This window comes from Bufo bufo, chromosome 4 (genome assembly GCF_905171765.1).
Source record: "Bufo bufo chromosome 4, aBufBuf1.1, whole genome shotgun sequence".
NCBI classification, from domain to species: Eukaryota; Metazoa; Chordata; class Amphibia; order Anura; family Bufonidae; genus Bufo; species Bufo bufo.
Genome location: NC_053392.1, coordinates 6,233,081 through 6,248,531, shown reverse-complemented (window position 1 = coordinate 6,248,531; position 15,451 = coordinate 6,233,081). Strand labels below are relative to the sequence as shown.

The 15,451-nt window shown below is 41.5% G+C and overlaps 1 pseudogene; it reads left to right on the top strand.

Moving 5' to 3' along the window:
• Positions 1-15,451, top strand: part of LOC120998311 — a 38,408-nt pseudogene that overhangs the window by 9,985 nt on the left and 12,972 nt on the right.

The following is a 15,451-nucleotide window of genomic DNA, read 5'->3' as shown; positions in this document are numbered from 1 at the left end:
CTCTGTAGTGTATATACAGTATACTGTCCTCTGTAGTATATATACAGTATACTGTCCTCTGTAGTGTATATATACAGTGTACTGTCCTCTGTAGTGTGTTTATATACAGTATACTGTCCTCTGTAGTGTGTGTATATATACAGTATACTGTCCTCTGTAGTATATATATACAGTATACTGTCCTCTATAGTGTGTATATATACAGTATACTGTCCTCTGTAGTGTGTATATATACAGTATACTGTCCTCTGTAGTGTGTATACAGTATACTGTCCTCTGTAGTGTATATATACAGTATACTGTCCTCTGTAGTGTGTATATATACAGTATACTGTCCTCTGTAGTGTGTATATATACAGTATACTGTCCTCTGTAGTGTGTATACAGTATACTGTCCTCTGTAGTGTGTATACAGTATACTGTCCTCTGTAGTGTATATATACAGTATACTGTCCTCTGTAGTGTATATATACAGTATACTGTCCTCTGTAGTGTATATATACAGTATACTGTCCTCTGTAGTGTATATACAGTATACTGTCCTCTGTAGTGTATATATACAGTATACTGTCCTCTGTAGTGTATATATACAGTATACTGTCCTCTGTAGTGTATATATACAGTATACTGTCCTCTGTAGTGTATATACAGTATACTGTCCTCTGTAGTGTATATACAGTATACTGTCCTCTGTAGTGTATATATACAGTATACTGTCCTCTGTAGTGTATATATACAGTATACTGTCCTCTGTAGTGTGTATATATACAGTATACTGTCCTCTGTAGTATTTATACAGTATACTGTCCTCTGTAGTGTATATATACAGTATACTGTCCTCTGTAGTGTATATACAGTATACTGTCCTCTGTAGTGTGTGTATATATACAGTATACTGTCCTCTGTAGTATATATACAATATACTGTCCTCTGTAGTGTATGTATACAGTATACTGTCCTCTGTAGTGTATGTATACAGTATACTGTCCTCTGTAGTGTATGTATACAGTATACTGTCCTCTGTAGTGTATGTATACAGTATACTGTCCTCTGTAGTGTATGTATACAGTATACTGTCCTCTGTAGTGTGTATGTATACAGTATACTGTCCTCTGTAGTGTGTATATATACAGTATACTGTCCTCTGTAGTGTGTGTATATATACAGTATACTGTCCTCTGTAGTGTGTGTATATATACAGTATACTGTCCTCTGTAGTGTGTATATATACAGTATACTGTCCTCTGTAGTGTGTATATATACAGTATACTGTCCTCTGTAGTGTGTATATATACAGTATACTGTCCTCTGTAGTGTGTATATATACAGTATACTGTCCTCTGTAGTGTATATATACAGTATACTGTCCTCTGTAGTGTGTATATATACAGTATACTGTCCTCTGTAGTGTGTATATATACAGTATACTGTCCTCTGTAGTGTGTATACAGTATACTGTCCTCTGTAGTGTATATACAGTATACTGTCCTCTGTAGTGTATATACAGTATACTGTCCTCTGTAGTGTATATACAGTATACTGTCCTCTGTAGTGTATATATACAGTATACTGTCCTCTGTAGTGTGTATATATACAGTATACTGTCCTCTGTAGTGTATATACAGTATACTGTCCTCTGTAGTGTATATATACAGTATACTGTCCTCTGTAGTGTATATACAGTATACTGTCCTCTGTAGTGTATATATACAGTATACTGTCCTCTGTAGTGTGTATATATACAGTATACTGTCCTCTGTAGTGTGTATATATACAGTATACTGTCCTCTGTAGTGTGTATATATACAGTATACTGTCCTCTGTAGTATATATACAGTATACTGTCCTCTCTAGTGTATATACAGTGTACTGTCCTCTGTAGTGTATATACAGTGTACTGTCCTCTGTAGTGTATATACAGTGTACTGTCCTCTGTAGTGTATATATAATGTATGTCCTCTGTAGTATATATACAGTATACTGTCCTCTGTAGTATATATGCAGTATACTGTCCTCTGTAGTGTATATATACAGTATACTGTCCTCTGTAGTGTATATATACAGTATACTGTCCTCTGTAGTGTATATATACAGTATACTGTCCTCTGTAGTGTATATATACAGTATACTGTCCTCTGTAGTGTATATATACAGTATACTGTCCTCTGTAGTGTATATATACAGTATACTGTCCTCTGTAGTGTATATACAGTATACTGTCCTCTGTAGTGTATATATACAGTATACTGTCCTCTGTAGTGTATATACAGTATACTGTCCTCTGTAGTGTATATATACAGTATACTGTCCTCTGTAGTGTATATATACAGTATACTGTCCTCTGTAGTGTGTATATATACAGTATACTGTCCTCTGTAGTATTTATACAGTATACTGTCCTCTGTAGTGTGTATATATACAGTATACTGTCCTCTGTAGTGTGTATATATACAGTATACTGTCCTCTGTAGTGTGTATATATACAGTATACTGTCCTCTGTAGTGTATATATACAGTATACTGTCCTCTGTAGTGTGTATATATACAGTATACTGTCCTCTGTAGTGTGTATACAGTATACTGTCCTCTGTAGTGTATATACAGTATACTGTCCTCTGTAGTGTATATACAGTATACTGTCCTCTGTAGTGTATATACAGTATACTGTCCTCTGTAGTGTATATATACAGTATACTGTCCTCTGTAGTGTGTATATATACAGTATACTGTCCTCTGTAGTGTATATACAGTATACTGTCCTCTGTAGTGTATATATACAGTATACTGTCCTCTGTAGTGTATATACAGTATACTGTCCTCTGTAGTGTATATATACAGTATACTGTCCTCTGTAGTGTGTATATATACAGTATACTGTCCTCTGTAGTGTGTATATATACAGTATACTGTCCTCTGTAGTATATATACAGTATACTGTCCTCTCTAGTGTATATACAGTGTACTGTCCTCTGTAGTGTATATACAGTGTACTGTCCTCTGTAGTGTATATACAGTGTACTGTCCTCTGTAGTGTATATATAATGTATGTCCTCTGTAGTATATATACAGTATACTGTCCTCTGTAGTATATATGCAGTATACTGTCCTCTGTAGTGTATATATACAGTACATTGTTCTCTGTAGTATATATACAGTATACTGTCCTCTGTAGTGTATATACAGTATACTGTCCTCTGTAGTGTATATACAGTATACTGTCCTCTGTAGTGTATATACAGTATACTGTCCTCTGTAGTGTATATACAGTATACTGTCCTCTGTAGTGTATATACAGTATACTGTCCTCTGTAGTGTATATATACAGTATACTGTCCTCTGTAGTATATATGCAGTATACTGTCCTCTGTAGTATATATGCAGTATACTGTCCTCTGTAGTGTGTATACATACAGTATACTGTCCTCTGTAGTGTATATATACAGTATACTGTCCTCTGTAGTGTGTATATATACAGTATACTGTCCTCTGTAGTATATATACAGTATACTGTCCTCTGTAGTATATATGCAGTATACTGTCCTCTGTAGTGTGTATACATACAGTATACTGTCCTCTGTAGTGTGTATACATACAGTATACTGTCCTCTGTAGTGTGTATATACAGTATACTGTCCTCTGTAGTGTGTATATACAGTATACTGTCCTCTGTAGTGTATATATACAGTATACTGTCCTCTGTAGTGTATATACAGTATACTGTCCTCTCTAAAAATTGATATTTTTCTGTGCAAGCCTTCTACAGGATCATTAATAAATACAGGGAGTGCAGAATTATTAGGCAAGTTGTATTTTTGAGGATTAATTTTATTATTGAACAACAACCATGTTCTCAATGAACCCAAAAAACTCATTAATATCAAAGCTGAATATTTTTGGAAGTAGTTTTTAGTTTGTTTTTAGTTTTAGCTATTTTAGGGGGATATCTGTGTGTGCCGGTGACTATTACTGTGCATAATTATTAGGCAACTTAACAAAAAACAAATATATACCCATTTCAATTATTTATTTTTACCAGTGAAACCAATATAACATCTCAACATTCACAAATATACATTTCTGACATTCAAAAACAAAACAAAAACAAATCAGTGACCAATATAGCCACCTTTCTTTGCAAGGACACTCAAAAGCCTGCCATCCATGGATTCTGTCAGTGTTTTGATCTGTTCACCATCAACATTGCGTGCAGCAGCAACCACAGCCTCCCAGACACTGTTCAGAGAGGTGTACTGTTTTCCCTCCTTGTAAATCTCACATTTGATGATGGACCACAGGTTCTCAATGGGGTTCAGATCAGGTGAACAAGGAGGCCATGTCATTAGATTTTCTTCTTTTATACCCTTTCTTGCCAGCCACGCTGTGGAGTACTTGGACGCGTGTGATGGAGCATTGTCCTGCATGAAAATCATGTTTTTCTTGAAGGATGCAGACTTCTTCCTGTACCACTGCTTGAAGAAGGTGTCTTCCAGAAACTGGCAGTAGGACTGGGAGTTGAGCTTGACTCCATCCTCAACCCGAAAAGGCCCCACAAGCTCATCTTTGATGATACCAGCCCAAACCAGTACTCCACCTCCACCTTGCTGGCGTCTGAGTCGGACTGGAGCTCTCTGCCCTTTACCAATCCAGCCACGGGCCCATCCATCTGGCCCATCAAGACTCACTCTCATTTCATCAGTCCATAAAACCTTAGAAAAATCAGTCTTGAGATATTTCTTGGCCCAGTCTTGACGTTTCAGCTTGTGTGTCTTGTTCAGTGGTGGTCGTCTTTCAGCCTTTCTTACCTTGGCCATGTCTCTGAGTATTGCACACCTTGTGCTTTTGGGCACTCCAGTGATGTTGCAGCTCTGAAATATGGCCAAACTGGTGGCAAGTGGCATCTTGGCAGCTGCACGCTTGACTTTTCTCAGTTCATGGGCAGTTATTTTGCGCCTTGGTTTTTCCACACGCTTCTTGCGACCCTGTTGACTATTTTGAATGAAACGCTTGATTGTTCGATGATCACGCTTCAGAAGCTTTGCAATTTTAAGAGTGCTGCATCCCTCTGCAAGATATCTCACTATTTTTGACTTTTCTGAGCCTGTCAAGTCCTTCTTTTGACCCATTTTGCCAAAGGAAAGGAAGTTGCCTAATAATTATGCACACCTAATATAGGGTGTTGATGTCATTAGACCACACCCCTTCTCATTACAGAGATGCACATCACCTAATATGCTTAATTGGTAGTAGGCTTTCGAGCCTATACAGCTTGGAGTAAGACAACATGCATAAAGAGGATGATGTGGTCAAAATACTCATTTGCCTAATAATTCTGCACGCAGTGTATATTAAAGAGAATAGGGCCCCCACTAGTGACCCCTCCAGTACTGACCCCTGAGGTACCCCACTAGTGACAGTGACCCCTCCAGTACTAACCCCTGTGGTACCCCACTAGTGACAGTGACTCCTTCAGTACTGACCCCTGTGGTACCCCACTAGTGACGGTGACCCCTCCAGTACTAACCCCTGTAGTACCCCACTAGTGACGGTGACTCCTCCAGTACTGACCCCTTTATTACCCCACTAGTACCAGTGACCCCTCCAGTACTGACCCCTGAGGTACCCCACTAGTGACGTCGACCCAATCTGAGTGTGTACCAGTAATAACCACCCTCTGTTTTCTATCACCCAGCCAGTTACTTACCCACTTACAGATGTTTTCTCCCAGTCCGAGCATTCTCATTTTATATACTAACCTTTCATGTGGTACAGTGTCAGATGCTTTGGAGAAGTCCAGATAAACTATATCGGGGGGAGGTCTCGTCCCTCTTTGGGGGTTCAGCCCTGATATCGAGGGGTGCTCTCGTCACTCTATGGGGGTTCATTCCTGATATCCGGGGGTGTTCTCTTACCTCTATGGCGATGCAGCCCTGATGTCGGGGGGGGGCTCTCCTCCCTCTATGGGGGTTTAGCCCTGATATCAGGGGGCGCTCTCGCCCCCTTATGGGGTTTCAGCCCTGATATCGGGGGTGCACTGTCTTACCTCTATTGGGGTTTAGTCCTGATATCGGGGGGCACTCTTGTCCCTCTATCGGGGTTCACTTCTGATATCGGGGGGCGCTCTCGTCCCTCTATCGGCGTTCAGTCCTGATTTTGGGGGGCGCATTCATCCCTTTATCGGGGTTCAGACCTGATATCGGGGGGGCGCTCTTGTCACTCTATATGGGGTTCAGCACTGATATCGGGGGGTTCTGTCCTGATATTGGGGGGTCCTCTCGTTCCTCTATAGGGGTTCAGCCCTGATATCGGGGGTGCTCTCATCCCTTTTTGGGGGTTCAGCCCTGATATCTGGGGGCTCTCGTCCCTTTATGGGGGTTCAGCCTTGATATTGGGGGTGCTCTCATCCCTCTATGGGGGTTCAGCCCTGATATTGGGTTGCTCTCTTATCCCTCTATAGTGGTTCAGTCCTAATATCGGGAGGTGCTCTCGTTCTTCTATGGGGGTTCAGCCCCGATCTGGGGGGACCCTCTCGTACCTTTATGGTGGTTCAGTCCTGATATTGGAGGGACGCTCTTATCCTTCTATGGGGGTTCTTTCCTGATATCAGAGGGTGTTCTCTTACCTCTATGGCGATGCAGCCCTTATATCGGGGGGCTCTCTCATCCCTCTCTAGGTGTTCAGTCCTGATATCAGGTTCCGCTCTTGTTCCTCTATGGGGTCACACTTTTCGAGGATTTTTTCTGTCTCTTTTCCATTAGATGCAGAAAACTGAAGGGTCATAAATTCTGGAAACCATAAAATGTCCTGTGAATCTGTTGCTCATGAACTGCTGTCGGCTACCCATAGAATTCCAGGCTGCTGACTGCCACCCCTCAATCATCCAAACATTCAGAGGGCAGACGGGTGAACTCCGCCCTAATGCATGCACAGCTTTCTGCTCTCCTCTGCTGCATTTCAGCACTCAGTCTTGTATTCAGTCTGTGTGTTATCTCTTATAGGTTCTGATTCCAGGAGGAGAAGTCCCCCCGAGAGATGTCCCCGTCCTCTGTATTCCCAGGACTGTCCAGAGGAGAAGCTCCCAGAGAACCATCAGGTAGATGGAGCTGAAGTCTCCCAAGAATCTGACTGGAAAGGGATTGAACCAAAGACCATTTTACATTTCTCTTCTTTAGGATGAAAATCTGATGGATATTAAGGTTGAGGTTAAAGATGAAGCAGAAGAGGAGACGGATTTATGGGGCGATCAGCAGGGTAAGGAGGGTGGCTGTCATGGGTCACCTGGATACTACTCCCATCATCTCATCATCACATGTAATAATCTCTCCAGTCCCTGTGTGTTTCCTACAGATGGGCTCATAGAAGGAAGTCCCCCCGAGAGATGTCCCCGTCCTCTGTATTCCCAGGACTGTCCAGAGGAGAAGCTCCCAGAGAACCATCAGGTAGATGGAGCTGAGCCCTATACACATCTATATAGGGGGGTCCTGCAGTCATAGAGGGGTCATAGATTGTGGGGGTCTCTTATGTGGATCTGTTAGATTTCCCACCTGTCTGCTGTATTGTCCTGAATTGTTACAGATGACAAATCAGGGGGAAGATGTGACTGATATTAAAGTGGAGGATGAAGAAGAGCGGATGATGGGCGATCCCCCGTGTAAGAGTGAGGTGGAGGAGGACATTCCAGTCCATGTGACCACAGGTATGGAATAATGAATGGAGGAAGGGAATAGGGAGGTTTCTTATGGTGAGGCTCCACCTTAGAGCTGCAGTAAAGGAGCACTCCGGGCAGTGACCTAGCTTTGAGTCTTTAAATAGCAGGCTAATGGTTTTTTACTAGTAAAGGCACCGGAGACATGTAGTAATGGCTGTTATACCTCAGGTAGGTGTCATCAGATGCTGGGTGTTATAGTTGACATTACTACTACACTATAAAGGCTGGAGACATATAGTAATGGCTGTTATACCTCAGGTAGGTATCATCAGATGCCGGGTGTTATAGATGACATTACTTCTACACTATAAAGGCTGGAGACATGAAGTAATGGCTGTTATATCTCAGGTAGGTGACATCAGATGCCGGGTGTTATAGATGACATTACTTCTACACTATAAAGGCTGGAGACATGTAGTAATGGCTGTTATACCTCAGGTAGGTGTCATCAGATGCTGGGTGTTATAGATGATATTACTTGTACACTATAAAGGCTGGAGACATGTAGTAATAGCTGTTATACCTCAGGTAGGTGTCATCAGATGCTGGGTGTTATAGATGATATTACTTGTACACTATAAAGGCTGGAGACATGTAGTAATAGCTGTTATACCTCAGGTAGGTGTCATCAGATGCCGGGTGTTATAGATATTACTTCTACACTATAAAGGCTGGAGACATGTAGTAATGGCTGTTATACCTCAGGTAGGTGTCATCAGATGTCGGGTGTTATAGATGACATTACTTCTACACTATAAAGGCTGGAGACATGTAGTAATGACTGTTATACCTCAGGTAGGTGTCATCAGATGCCGGGTGTTATAGATGACATTACTTCTACACTATAAAGGCTGGAGACATGTAGTAATGGCTGTTATACCTCAGGTAGGTCTTGTAAGGAATTATTCTTATCTTTCCCCCAAATGTGTACCCCAGGTACAAGACCTCAGTATTCAGCTTGATTTGATCCTTGATCTGGCCAGAGAGAGTCATACACAGTGCTGTGCAATTATCAAAATGACTCTGAATTTTATTATACTTGTGACACATATTTATAGTACTCGATGGCGTGATGTATAAGTTAAACAGTAACACATGTTTTTAGCCAGCTTCTACCAGAGTCCAAGGCTATCCATACATACAAAAAAAACCTCTTAGTCATATGGACTTTGAACCTGCTACGTGTCCAAGCTTATGAAATTAATGTATGGAACATGATGTAATATAAACTTATATAAAAATAGGTTTTGGACCGAAATAGAACCTATCAATCCTCTCTTAAAACCTATTTAAATATATCTATATAATGTGGGTTTTTCATTTTGTTCCTTTCTAGTTTTTTCCTCAGTTTGCTTGTAAGCCTTTAGGTATTCCATGTACCCTTCAGGAGTATAATCCTCAGGCTTTGTTGGGGTTATGTTTACCTCTTCTACCTCTACCGGAGTATAGAGGAATGTTGAGTGTACCCCTGTTTCGGCCACATTTTGACATATGGTAAGAAGGGAGGGCACACACTGCAGACAACAGCAGAGACCCACTATTGCAGCGACCACGGCGAGTGCCACTCCTAAAACATACCTTATTTGACCAAAGTCAGGTATTCAGCCAAAAAGCCAGTCCCACCAACCTTGGTCAACATCCTGTTTTATATGTTTTCTCATCTCCTCTAATTGACCTATTTTATCTTTTATTCCACGGGAGTGATCTAATAAATTGAAACAACACATCCCTGTGAACGCTGAGCATCCTATACCATGTTGGAGCAATAAATAGTCAATAGTTGCATTATTCTGCAAGATAGCCTTTTTATACGATTGTATATCCAGCAGCATATCTTGTAGAATTGCACTAGTGACATTTATCTGTTTTACCATAAAACAGACAAGTTTTGATATTGTCCTGTGGTTATATATGGCCAACCCTGGTACCCCTATCAAAGACATCCCTAAACTCATGTATTCTGATCTAGAGAGGAGATTCACATTATAGTCACAATTTTCTGGTAACTGTAGGGAAGTGTCTCTCGTGTGTCGTGTCTGCATTGCTGGAAATAATGGTAACATTGCTAATGTCAGCCTGGCTATTGTACAGGGTCCCTCTGTAATATTGGCCGGTATATATGTGTAACTAGTATTCCCACAGGCCAATACCCATCCTGTTGGTAAAGGTACATGTTTGTCTAGGGATGGTACTGTTTTTGTAATATCACATTGCATTTATATATATATTTTTTTTTTTCTGATACTATCTTTTTACAACTTTCTGGATTTCTATCATGTTACTTTGCAGAGTCTCATATGTAGGACAGTTATAACAAGCATGATAAGGATTTACATATCCATATTTAACATCATGATCCTGTAAATCTGTGTCATTTGATTGGGAACGTAGGAGCCCCGTCCATACAGCTACTGGGGTGGGGACTGCAATTATTAAGGCACTACATTTCAGCCATCTCGAGGAATTTCCCGACTGCGTCATCTCGTTGGGGGTCAAGGCCATCTGCCTCCGTTAGTACCCCTTCTGTATCTTCTTCGAGGTCAAGGCTGTCTGCCTCCGTTAGTACCTCTGGGCCTCGTTGGAGGTCAGGGCTGTCTGCCCCCGTTAGTACCTCCTGTCCTTCTTCAAGGCCAAGGCTGTCTGCCTCCGTTCCTGCCTCCTCTCTTTCTCTCACAAGCTTCACTCGGGTGGCGTGGATTCAAATTGGAGATTGTTCAGTCAGCACAGCTGTTCTGGTTACTGCAACGACGGTAGTAGGTGGGCCGTATACGAAATCACCTTGAGCTCTTCCTTTCTTCAGTGTTTCGACCACCATCTCATCCCCCACCCTATATGGGTGGGTGGGTTCCTGTGGAAAAGAGGGAGACTTACAAGCAACTTTGTCCTCAGTTTTGTTAAGTACCTGTATCAATTTGGTGACATAGTCTTCCCTAATCTGGTCTATGTCACCTTCCTGTACCACTAGGGGGTGTCTTGCCCATGGTGTGGGGAAAGGCCTCCCATGAGTATCTCCATGCTGTTATGTCCTACTCCGTAGAAATGTGCTATTAAGATGGAAGCACTGTATTGGGGGAATGCATAACTTCCCCTCTTCGCAGACTAATCCTATCTCAGGATTTTTCTGCAATACTGGATAACACCAGTCTTGCTGTTCCTGTTCAGTGGCATACCACTGAAGATCAGTAAGCATTTGCAACATCTCAGGGGTTGGAGGTGCCAGACATGGCATCTCCCAATGGTTACACAAACCTGTGGTTACACAAACTCGTTTCACCACCTTATCTGCCAGCGCATTGCCCTGTGAGACATGATCCTTACCATCTGCTGCCGTGAATCCTCTCCTCTGCCAGATCATACCATGGTCCCACACTACCCCATGTGCGTACCTACTCTCAGTATAAATGGTGACAGGTCTATCAGCATGTAGAATACATGTCCTAGTGAGTGCAATCTGCTGCCTGCTGTGTTGAGTGCGGATGTCCTTGAGTAGGCCTACAACATCATGAGTGGTGTGCAAAATGGTGTAATGTCACATTGTGAAAGGAGTTGCCAACTCTACCATCAAAGCACAGGCTGCAAGAGAACACAGACATGCCGGCATCCCTTGAACAGGGGTGGGCATTACCTTTGAGAAAAATACACAAGGACGCAACTTGCCTCCGTTTTCTTGTGTCAGTACACCCGCCATGGTTTTACAATTTTGGCGTGCAAACATGTGGAAGGGCATATTATAGTCAGGGAGGCCCAGCCCTGGACTCGACATGAGTAAACATTTCAGATAATCAAATGCATTGTACATTTCAGAAGACCATTTTATCAAATCTGGATTTCCATCCAGAGTGGCTTGCCTCAAAACATTGTCAATAGTGGGAGCAATCAGTAATCCATTGTCTACAGTAGTTTATCATCCCAAGGAAAGATAACATTTCTTTCCTGGTGTGCGGGGCGACCAAACCCGCAATAGACTGGACTCTTTCTGCGCTGATTCTCCGTTCACCTTTTGTGAGGACAAAGCCCAAATATTCAACCTGCATTTTACACCATTGCATTTTCTTAAGTGTCACTTTGTGACCACATCCCGACAACCATTGTAAACCATCCTGAATGCTGGCCTCCGCTGACATGCTACACAGTAACAAATCATCGACATATTGCAGCAGCACAGAACCTTGGGGGGTGTACTATGGCTCTAACATCGCTTGGAGGACTATGCTGTACACTACAGGTGAATCAGCATATCCCTGGGGTCTGCACCAGGTCAGTTGGCGTCTGTCAAAGGAAAAAGCAAAAAGTAGTCTGGTTATCTTATCAACTGGGATAGAAAAGAATGCATTTTTCAGATCTATCACACTGAACCAAACAGCGTCTGCTGGAATGGCAGATAATAATTAAGTGACATCAGGTACTACAGGAACTATAGGCACAATGATGTTGTTGATGGCCCTTAAATCCTGTACAAAGCGGGCAGCACCATCTGCCTTTGTCACTGGATTCACGGGCGTGCTGTAGGGTGAAATCACCTCTTCCAGGATTCCCTTTTGTAGGAATTCTTCCATCATTGGTCTAAGTCCATTAAGTTTCTCTTTTGACAGCGGGTATTGTTTCTGCCACACTGAGATCACACCTGGTTTCACAGTAGCTTTGTAAGGTGTGCAATCTATGAATCCTGTGTCATATTCATTTGAGGACCATAATGCAGGGTTAATGTTATTAAGTTCTGGGTGGTCCTGTATGTTTGCAAGAATCAGTGGCACTGGTGTAGAGATTGGAATGAGACCTGAGTGTACTCTTATGTCCTGATTCTTTGATACCTTCAAGTCAAGCTTAATGAACAAATCTCTCCCTAATAGGCTGACTGGGCAATCTAGTATAATGCTAAATACATGATCTGTGATGTATTCCCTGTCCATGGTCTCGAGTGGTAGTGAGTCAGTTTTAAAAGGTTTTGTCAAAACCCCATTAATTCACATAGAAGGCTCACACTTCCTTCCTCCCACTCTGTCATCTAAGTCCGCCCCTTTTAGTCGGACGCTGTTGTCCTCCTTCTGTCTGTCATTAGTATCCTAGCTGTCCATACGAACAGAGCTCAGATGTTTAGCACGACACTTAACATGTAACACATAACTGCAAACATTGAAACAAACAGATCTGACAATACGGACATGAACACACAAAGGGCCCATAAAAAATTTTCATTGACTTCAATAAAAAAATTTACAGCTTGATCAATGCTGTTGGCACCAATAAAAACCAAAAACTTCCAAAAAATAAATAAAAATAAAATTCTCAATGCGCATATTATATAAAAACAAAATACCGTATTCCATACACATTCACATACATTTTCATGTACTTAAAATAGCTCATAATCAGTCTTCACACATATTCGCCTCAGTTACAACTCAAAGCCATACCCATTCACATTCCACTGAATCATTCATTGTTTCATCCCGAAACTTTCAGCACAGACAAACACAGCTTTTCCAATCTCTTCTGGTTTTCCCTCTGTGATTAATCAACTCTTATAAGAAGACAATATACATGTTATAAATATAGTCATTTTGTTAAAAGCTGGATTCCCTGGGGAAGAAAATGACCGAACAATTCTTTATCTTGTATAATATATTACACATTACTTACTCTGCATGGTCTCCTGGTCGCTTACCTTATCTCAGAAATGTGTTTGTGTGAAGGCGGGGGAAGTGGATTTCTATAGCTCACACTAGAACTAGATACATACTATACTTATCGATTAACTGATGCTGTCTGAAGTCCACGTGGAGACGTTCTTTTTTATGGTAAGCATTAGTCTATCAGATTGTTAATAAATGTGGAAATAATTAGACTGTCAATCCACAAATCTCCAGAAATCAATAACGCTTTCTGAGGGTTTTTGCTTACATGTTTCTCCTGGTTCTGGTTTAGGGTATTCTATCTTAGATTTTTTATTTATTTTTTGACTACCCATTATTAAAACTTATTTTCTTCAAAACACAGAATGTTAGTCTTGGGACGACAGCTGTACACTTACGACCCAGTCTGTCACTTCCCCTTATATAACTATTAGACAAAACAACTTATCATGCAAAAACTTCTACAATTATCAAACAAGTTATCATGCAAAATTTATACAATTATCTTATTAAGAATCAAATCAAGCTGTTAGACCTTCTGTTTCCTAAACAGATCTTTTACGGGACTTCCCTGAGCCCATTGAAGTGCACTTTCCTGGTTCTGGATTCCCGGAATCCTTTCTTTTACGGGGCTCCCGGAGCCCCCCTGAAGTGCACTTGTCTTATTACCGGATTCCCTGAATCCTAATGCAAAAACTCCCTGAGTTTATGCTTACTGTATCCCTGACACAGTACTTCAAAGTCTATCTAAGGGTCCCTTATGTACTTACTTGAATCGAGATGTGGTCAGTGCCCCTGGAATGGCCTAAAGGACAAAAATCAGTGTCTCTTCTTACCAAACATCAGGGATGACCTTCCCAATTCCGGACGAAAGCCCCCAAATTGTAAGGAATTATTCTTATCTTTCCCCCAAATGTGTACCCCAGGTACAAGACCTCGGTATTCAGCTTGATTTGATCCTTGATCTGGCCAGAGAGAGTCATACACAGTGCTGTGCAATTATCAAAATGACTCTGAATTTTATTATACTTGTGACACATATTTATAGTACTCGATGGCGTGATGTATAAGTTAAACAGTAACACATGTTTTTAGCCAGCTTCTACCAGAGTCCAAGGCTATCCATACATACAAAAAAAACCTCTTAGTCATATGGACTTTGAACCTGCTACGTGTCCAAGCTTATGAAATTAATGTATGGAACATGATGTAATATAAACTTATATAAAAATAGGTTTTGGACCGAAATAGAATCTATCAGGTCTCATCAGATGCCGGATGTTATAGATGACATTACTTCTACACTATAAAGGCAGGAGACATGTAGTAATGGCTGTTATACCTCAGGTAAGTCTCATCAGATGCCGGGTGTTATAGATGTCACTGTACTTATTTTGAGCTAAAAATCTTTTTTTCAATATTAAAAATATGGAGTCCTTTTCACTGTATAGAGCTGAGATGCTCTACTGGCAGGATATTAATTTTCTCTCTGCTCCGTCAGGCAGGGAGGTGACAGGCTGTCATGGATGATGTTGCAGATAGCTGGAACTTATGAATAAACGTCCAACTGGCTTGATCCCAAACTAAGGAGCATATAGGTGAGCCCTATAAAACCCTAAGAGCTCTCCCTGACTGCTATGCCCATGCAAGGGTCTCAATGGTAGACGATTGCATGCCCACGTACCTAAGACTGTGTGACACCTGAAGACCCTATACTGGTGAGGGGACACGACCACCGGCTCCCTGCACTTAATACAGACGGAGTCAGGGTCACCTAGAATCAAGCCAGCAAGGAAACACAATACATGAAAAGACTTATCTGAGTAAACAGCCTCCAGCAGTGTACACTTCATCCAGGAAGTAGTATAAACCGCAAAGTGAGGCAGTAAAGGGAAGCGATTAGTCTAAATTGGTGACACCTGGGAGAAGGAAAGGAGATGACAAAGTGAAACCAAAACAAAGAACATCATGCAAGAGATAGAGAAGGACGTCTTCTAGACCTTCTCACAGAACTGGCGGTGACAGTACCCCTCCCTCTCCGGGTGGACTCCGGACACTCAGAGCCCACCTTCTCAGGATGAGACCTATGGAAAGCCCTGATGAAACGAGTGGC